Raw genomic sequence first — 8853 nt, forward strand, 5'->3', positions numbered from 1 at the left:
CCAAGGTAACCCACCCTAAACGGTTTGGTTCAGTGGATAGAGCCTCAGCCTGCAGACTGAAGAGTCCTGGGTTTGATTCCGGTCAAGGGCAAATGCCCGGATTGGGGGCTTGATCCCCAGTGCAGGAGGCAGCCAATCAATGATTCTTCTATCTCTTCATTGATGTTTCTATCATTGATGTTTCTATCTCTCCCTCTTCCTTCCTCTCAGAAATCAATAAAAATATATTTTTAAAAAACCAACAAGGTAGGCCTACATTTTAAAACTCTAAGGTTTCAGAAATAGATTATTCTAGAATTAGTGTTGATGGCCACACAACTTCAAACATTCTAAAGAACACTGAACTGTGTACTTTAAAAGTGTGAATTTAATGGTATTTACTTTTTTTAGAGAAAGGAAGAGAGAGCGAGAGAGAGAGAGAGAGAGAGAGAGAAATGTCAGTTTGTTGTCCCACTTATTTATGCATTCATTGAATGATTCTTGTATATGCCCTGACAGATCAAGCCTGCAACCTTGGTATATTGGGACAATGCTCTAACTGAACTACCTGACTAGGGCTATCTAAATTTTATAACAGTTTCTGCTTCCAAGTTATTTCAATGTGTAGGTATGAGGGGGGTTTATCGTCAAACACATTGTTGGCCACAAAGTCAGGTGTCCCTGGAAACATTCCTAACATCTGTTTGATTGTCTTTACCTTGAAGGGGTAGACACATGGGAAGTGTGTTTTTTTAAGGTTTTTATTGGGGGCCTCAGACTGACAGCTCTTGTCACTCAAGACATGTCAGCAGCTTGGTCTTAAATTAGGAGGGAAGTTAGAAAGAGAAGAAGGAAAACTCACGAGAGCCCTTTTCAATACGTTGCCATCAAGATGACTCATTCTTGGTTGTCTGGAGAGTTTTCACGATCACACCCAATCATTGAAACTGTGAGCAGGATACCTCACTGGCTGGGCTCAAGCTGCTGCAGGAGAAACATCCAGGGACTTCTAACATGAGCCTGCACTTACCCCTTGTGTCCATAAATCAATCTGAAGAATGCATTGATGATTAACACTTTGGTTGGATAGTGGGTCTTACAGGGCTCAGAAGACTCATTCCTAGGAAGTCTCAGTATCACCCTCTTGTAGAAATGGTGAGCCATTGAGGATGGGGCAATACTGTAACTATGGGATGTAAATTGAGGCCAATTTTCCCAAAAGGAATGGGCAAGTAAATGGAAGGCAGTCAGGTTGCATGGCCTTCATTGTGAAGGACACTCTGGATCATTTCCATCTTGTGACCTATCATGGTCCTAGGTTTGCGGTCTGTCACATTTTTCTGTATTTTGCATCTAGTGTAAATTTACATAAGCCATAAAGAGTATTAACAGTTATCTTATACTAGTACTTATTCAGTAATCATAAACAGTTGGACTATATAGGGAAAAAAAGAATTAAGTACAGTGGAACCTTGTTTCTTGAACAATTCGCTTCTCAACCTCACAGCCCTTTCATGCTGATACCTGTATGATCAGTCACGCATCTCTCAGGTGACAAACAGGAGAAAATGCGTGAATATGAGTCAGTTTACCACTGTTAAGATCTCAGGACAGTATGCTGTGAATATTTCTGTGTGTTTTTTTCTTTTGTTGCTGCTTATAATTTTTGTTACATTTTCATTTTTTACTGTACATTTCCTTTCCTTTTTGTTAAATTTTCATTTACAGTTCATGCCCTTTTTGTTTTTAAAGTGCTTATTTATAGATTAAACAGTATAATAGATAGGTATTGAATATAAGAAAGGTTAAAACAGGGAATCATTTGGGGTTCTGGAACAGATCAATTCAATTTACATTATTCCTAATGGGGAAAAAGAATTCGGTTTTCGAACAGCCTTCCAGAACGAATTAAGTTTGAGAAACGAGGTTCCACTGTATAACTACTATAATATTATTAGTAGACAGGTAAAGACAACCAAAGAAAATGGATTTTGAGTTCAATATCAATCTGGAGATTCACAGGCCTTGTCAATGTCTTGGGATCGCTGTCTGCCTCTTGTCAACAGCTTCTCATCCTAGAGTCTGATGTCTGTTTTAGGTGCAGGCAAGTGGACATCTGACAGGGGCAGAATCGTTTTTAGATGAGAAATGTGAACCCATGAGTTAACTCCTGGGTTGAGTTGCACACAACAAAACTTAAAAAAAAAAAAAAAGGTTTAGTTAGTTGCACATGGATTCATTAGTAACACCTGATCTGGTCTTTTCTAATGAGATTGGAGAGAGTCTTTTATTTGATGTCTCTCCCAATAGACAAAATCTGCTGATTGTAAGCCATGGTCTTTGAAGTCTTCGTTTCCTGGAAGCGCTCTGTGAAATGAATCATCTACTAATTTATTGATTTTTTTAAACAGAATCTTTTATTAGCAGGGAGCAAAGAACATTCTTGGTTCCAGATAATTTGATTGCTTACTGCTGTTTGTTTAGCTGCTGCATCAGCTAAATGATTTCTTTTTGTTTGCTGGTAGCTTTAGAATGCCCAGGAATCTTGATTATTTCCAGTTGTCTTGATTGCTATATGTGATCTAATAATTCTGCAACCTGTTTTCCATTCTTTACAGACTACCCCTATGGAAGTTAAGAAGCCTTGTTGCTTCCATAACATTCTAAAGTCATGAGCTACACCAAAGGCCCAGTGACTGTCAGTGTAAATACTGACTACTTGGTCTTTGTCTAACTGACAAGCTTGAGTTAGAGCAATTTAATTTATTTGTATTTTTTATTGATTTCAGAGAGGAAGGGAGAGATAGAAACATCAATGATGAGAGAGAGTCATTGATCAGCTGCCTCCTGCATGTCCCCCACTGGGGATTGAGCCCACAACTCAGGCATATGCCCTGACTGGGAAATGAACCGTGACCTCCTGATTCATAGGTTGATGTTCAGTCACTGAGCCACGCCAGCTGGGTGAGTTAGAGCAATTTACTTGGCTTGTTGGTCAGATCTTAATTTGGCTACATGAGAACTTTCCATTATATCCACCTGAAAGTTATTGCATGTTCAGCTGAGTTATGTTCCTGTTCGTCTTTGAGATAAGATCCATCTGTAAACAAAAATAAGCCTGCATTATCAATAGGAATTTCCTGTAAATCTTCCCAGGAGCAAGGAGGTGGTCAGTGTTTCTATCCTGTAAAGAAGGTAGTGAAGTTGCTGGGTTACAACTGTTACATTGAGCAAAAGTAATAGTAGGTGTAGAAAGCAGGAGTATTTCATAAGAAGCCAGTCGAGTAAAGGTGAGAGTTTAGCAAAGATTTGACAGAATAAGGAGGAACCTAAAAGGTTAAATGTTTGTTTGCATAACATGGTTGCAGCAGGGGTGGCCCTCATGCAGCGAGGGAGCCCGTTTGGTACTGAGTCTAATTGCTGACTATAATACTCTATAGAGCTATGATGCGCTCCGTGTTTCTGAGTTTGAATTCCTAAAGCATTTTCTTTATTTTCCTGTGTAAGAGGGAAGAAAGTACGTTTATGATTAGGTGTCCCAAAATTGGAGCTTCAGATGGTTCTTCCTTCAGAGCTCCTACACTTCGTTTCCCTTCTACTTGAGTGAGATCAAGTCCATCTGATTTCAATATGGCATATAGAGGTGGAGCCATTAATGAACAGGTTGAAACCCAGTTGTGACAGTGTCCAGATATCTCTACAAAGCCCCGGAGCTATTTCCCTAGTTTTTGGAAGAGGAAAGGCAAGGAGGCATCTGAGTTGTTCAGGGTTAATTAGTAGCCCATCTTTTTTTTTTTTTTTTACTTTCCCAGGAAATCTTCAAAACCATACTATGATACTATGAGTTAGGTACATTTATTATCTCAAGTCCAGAGAGGTGAAGTTATTTGTCCAACACCACACAGCAAGTGCCTAGCCAGGATGTGATCTTAGGTTAGTCCAACCACAGAGCCCTACACCAAGACCTTCCCGCCTGTTGCCCACTGAGCTCATTTTCCTCCAGCCTGCAGTCCCCCCACACCCACCACTTTCCAGGAGGAACAGAAGGAGGACTATTGTTGGTGGAGCCCCAGGCACTGTAGGGTCCTGGAGAAATAAGAGGACAAAGGTGCCAAAAGCTCTATGGGGGCATCCCTGGGCCTGGTGCCTGGGAGGTGGAGACAGTGCAGGTGGAGGTGCAAGGGCATCTGGGCAGCCTGGGCAGGCATCAGGTGGAGGCGTCTGCGGAGGGCTCCATCCAGGACCTGTCTTTGGGGTTTGGTGCTCTCTGCCGGCAGTAGAAAGTGTTGGCCCATGACAGTGCCCATGCGGCTGAACACCTGTGGTCCCCGAGCACAGGGCAGAGCTGTAGTACCATGTGAACCTGTAGCTGATCAGGGAACACGGTTAGTGGTTGCAGCTGGACCAGAGCACAGCCAGAGCCTGTGGCCACCACACGGAAGAGGCTTAGGGTCCTCTTGACACCTTCCAGGATGTCCTTTCGGGACGGGACTTCACTGGAACTACAAAACCAATACCATCAACGTGTTCCGGTTTCAGAGCTGCTTGGGTCTTCCCCTCAGAAGTAGCTGGGATCCCATCAGTGACAGCCCAGTAGGTGGCTCTTCGTGAGTGGGCGAAGACTTCTGGAGGCGGCTTGCTGTCTGGGGACAACCGGAAAGGAGTACAAGCCCAGGTCTCCTTCCCAGATGCTCAGACAACCTGGGGCTCCTGCTCCCTGAGCCCCAGGAACTGGCTCAGCTCTGGCAGTACTGAGAGCAATGTCAGCTCTCCTGGTTTTCCTGTCACCGGAAGACCCCTGGTGTTCGTCTCTGGTGGTCCTTTCTGGTCCATCACAGATGGCCTCAGCACACCGACCAGCTCCTCCCTCCTGAGGTTCTCTGGCTGCAGCGGCCCTGGGGAGGACTGATTTCCCAGGGCCCCCAATCGTTTGCTGGAGCCTGGAGGTTGCAGCTGACGCTGGGCCTCGGTGCTAAAACCTGCGACTGTGCGAGCTGAGCGGACCCTTAGCCCCTGCCACCAGCTACCCAAGACATGCCCCCAAACCCGGTAGCCACCCATCTAGTATCCCATCTTTAGATGTAGGACCGCCAAGGTACGTCACTTGAGGCAAACAGAATTGGAGCTTGTCTTTTGAGACACGGTGTTATTTTATAGCCAGCTGCTGTCATAAGTAAATGGTGTCCTTTAGGGAGTCTAGTTATGTCCTAGAGAATAAAACTAAATCATCCACCTATTGGTTAGGGTTCAGTCTCCGGGAAAATCAACATCATTTAAATCAGCCTTTAGTATCTGAGAAAAATGGGTGAGTTTCCGTATATCTCTTTGCATTACAGTCCAAGTAAATTAGAGATCTCCTCCAGGTGATAGTAAAGAACTATTGACTGTCTTTTCTACAGGAATGCTGAAGAAGGCATTACAGAGATCTTATGAAAAATATTGGCAATCCACAGGAATGGCTGATAATAGGATACATGGATTTAGAACCAGAGGATGTCTGGGAATACCTCTTTTTATTTTTTAAATCCTCACCTGAAAATATGTTTTTATTGCCTTTTAGAGAGAGAGGAAAGTGGAGGAGAGAGAGAGAGAGAGAGAGAGAGAGAGAGAGAGAGAGAGAGAGAGAGAGAGAGAAACATCAGTGTGAGAGAGAAACTGATCAGTTGCTTCCCACCTAAACTGGGGATTAAACCTGCAACCTGGGTATGTGCCCTGACTGAGAATCGAACCATGACCTCCTGGTTCATGGGTTGATGCTCAACCACTGAGCAATACTGGCCTGGGGATAATTTCAATTTCTCATAAAGCATTGGTAAGAAGAAGGGAAACACTCTCTCATAACCCTTAAAGAAGCTCCATGCTTGCTCCTATCTCTCTCTCTCTCCCCCTCCCCCCCTTTTGTTTTCTAAATTCCATTTCAGTTTTTGACAATTTTCCTTAAGACGATGTGGCTTTTTACAGTAAAAAGAGACTCTCTTTTGACCTCACTGGGAAGTCCTTCGGGGAGGTCTGACCTGGTGGCTTACTGCAGTGATGGCGAACCTTCTGAGCTCGGCGTGTCAGCATTTTGAAAAACCCTAACTTAACTCTGGTGCCGTGTCACATATAGAAATTTTTTGATATTTGCAACCATAGTAAAACAAAGACTTATATTTTTTATATTTATGTTATATATTTAAAGGCCATTTAACAAAGAAAAATCAACCAAAACAATGAGTTCACGTGTCACCTCTGACACGCGTGTCATAGGTTCGCCATCACTGGCTTAGCTGCTGGAGCTATGCATTCATAATTTTAGTAGCTTTATCCTTTTCTGCCTTTGAATCCTTTCAAATACAGTGGGGCCTTGACTTACGAGTTTAATTCGTTCCGAGACCGAGCTCGTTGAGGAGCTCATTAAGGAGCTCGTTAACTCAAATTACCCTATCAACTCAATGCAAAAAATCGGCCGAGAGACAGCTGGTATCTCAAAAAACTCGTTAGTCGGGACACTCGTAAGTCAAGGCCCCACTGTAAGTCAGTGGTTCTCAACCTTGGCTGCACATTAGAATCACCTGGGGATCTTTTTAAAATCCTGATTTCTGGGCCTCATCCTCCGGAAATTCTGTTTCTTTGTTATGGGGTGGGGCCACAACATTAGTAACAAAGAAACAGAATTTCCAGAGGATGAGGCCCAGAAATCAGGATTTTAAAAAGATTCCCAGGTGATTCTAATGTGCAGCCAAGGAGAACCACTGAAATAAGTGATGGGCCAGAATTGCTAGTTTATCAGAATTGCTAACATATGTAGTTGACCAGTTTAATTCATGTTGTTCAATCAGAGTTACAAGAGCCTCATCTAATCCTTCTAGAAATGCTGAATTAAGCATTGGATCCTTATGATGTTCCTTAAAACTGTCTGGAGACAATCCTGAATGTTGTTTGAAACTTTTTTTCAAAACATTCAAAGAAATCAAGTATGTTTTCATTGATATTGTTGGATTTTCATCCAATCTATTTTCTGGGGGGTGGGGATCTCAGGGGTGGCTTGGTGAAGCCAGTGGGCTTAATTCCCTGCATTTTTCTTGGCCTGTTTCTCTGTTTTGTTTTGTTTTGAAATCCTCTATAGGAGTTTTCCAGCAGACCTTACTTAGCTATTCTGCTGCTTTGCTCTCAGAAAACTGGTAGCTGTATTAGTTGAAACAGATTAGAATATCCAGGATCATATATTCTAACAATTAAATAAAATTCTTTTGCAAACCCAAAAGGGTCTTAGAGAGGATCAGGAAAATCTATAGTTAGATTCCTTAATTCTGCTTTAGTCCATGAGGGCAAATTATTGCTGGTTCCCCTCATCCTGAGACTGGCTTTTCTCTAAGCAGAGGTACAATAATTTGTGTGGGTTGCTTTTTTTGTTTGTTTTTTTTTTCTAGCCCTATTCTGGGCTGTCTTTTTTTTTTTAAATATATTTTTTATTGATTTTTTTTTTTTTTTTGCAGAGAGGAAGGGAGAGGGATAGAGAGTTAGAAACATCAATGAGAGAGAAACATCGATCAGCTGCCTCCTGCACACCCCCCACTGGGGTTGTGCCCTCAACCAAGGTACATGCCCTTGACCGGAATCGAACCTGGGACCCTTGAGTCCGCAGGCCAATGCTCTATCCACTGAGCCAAATCGGTTAGGGCTGGGCTGTCTTTTAATTCTTACTTTGCCCTAAGTCAGTAGAGGGTGATGGTGATGAGGAGAGAAGAGGAGGTGAAGAAAGGGGAGGCAAGTCCAAAAAAGGGAGGTCAGAAAGGAGAGGGCAGATAGAGGAAGGGTGAAGTGGGGGGCTGGCCCTGGGCAGCTCAGAAGCCTTCTTTAGTTCAGAGACAGTTTCTAAAAGTTTCTTATTAACGTCCTTGAAGAGAAAAAAATTTTATCGGAGAGTTCAGAAACAGTCTTTAAAATTCTCTTAAATTCCCAAACAGAGGAAAATTTACCTGTGTTCCTTTTACAGACGTCTATTTTCTAATCAAGGTTAGTATCCCATTCATTCAATTCCATTTTAGAGCCTGATTTTTCCAATTGAGCACACAAAAAATGGCGTAGAGGTATCTAAAGATACCTGTTTTGCCCATCTTAAGCTGCTATCACTTTACCTAACTTTCCCCATTTCTGTAAACACTCTCAAGTCGAGGCTCCCTACAAATTGCACATGAAACTTGCCCGAGTACGGAAGGGAGGCTGACTGTCATGGGGCTTGTCAGCCTTGGATGTACAATTTCCCATGTTACTTTTAAGTTTTCTTTTGAGCCAATTCAGAACAATTCAAATAGCCCTGGCCGGTGTGGCTCAGTTGCTTGGAGAGTTGTCCTGTACGCTGAAAGGTGTTCGATCCCTAGTCAGGGCATGTGCAAGAGGCAACCAAATGTTTCTCACATTGATGTTTCTCTCTCCCTTCCTCTCTCTAACATCAATGAACAAGTAAAAATAAGTAGAAAGAACAACTCAAATAAAGCCAGGAACCACTACCTAATGCAGGTAGGGTAAGGATTTCAAGAGGAGACTCGCCCAAGTTTACCTATGGAGGGTCAAAGAGCCCCTGGAGCACAGTGGGCACACCGATGCCTAACACCTGGCCTGGCTGTGCAGGTGGCCCTGGGCAGGCTTATTTAGAATCCTGCCAGCTGAGCCAACTAATGCCCATGGAAGAATGTCCAAACCTGTAGAAGATTTTTATTAAAAAGTATTTGAGCCAAACAAAGCATATACCTGGAGGTAAGATCGCAACAGACTGAGAAAAAAAATGATTCTTAGAATGTCAGTTTGCAGTTTCTTTCTTTCTTTCTTTTAATCTGCAGCTTCTTTTATACATTAGGAATTAAGGAGGGAACATAAGGAAGATTACATGTG

At 42.8% G+C, this 8853-nt stretch overlaps 1 pseudogene; it reads right to left on the minus strand.

Moving 5' to 3' along the window:
* Nucleotides 1-4031: 4031 nt before the first annotated feature.
* LOC102432041 lies at nt 4032-5040 on the minus strand (annotated as a pseudogene).
* Between the last annotated feature and the right edge of the window lie 3813 nt (nt 5041-8853).

Source organism: Myotis lucifugus, unplaced genomic scaffold (genome assembly GCF_000147115.1).
Source record: "Myotis lucifugus unplaced genomic scaffold, Myoluc2.0 scaffold_3, whole genome shotgun sequence".
In the NCBI taxonomy this organism is placed as follows: domain Eukaryota; kingdom Metazoa; phylum Chordata; class Mammalia; order Chiroptera; family Vespertilionidae; genus Myotis; species Myotis lucifugus.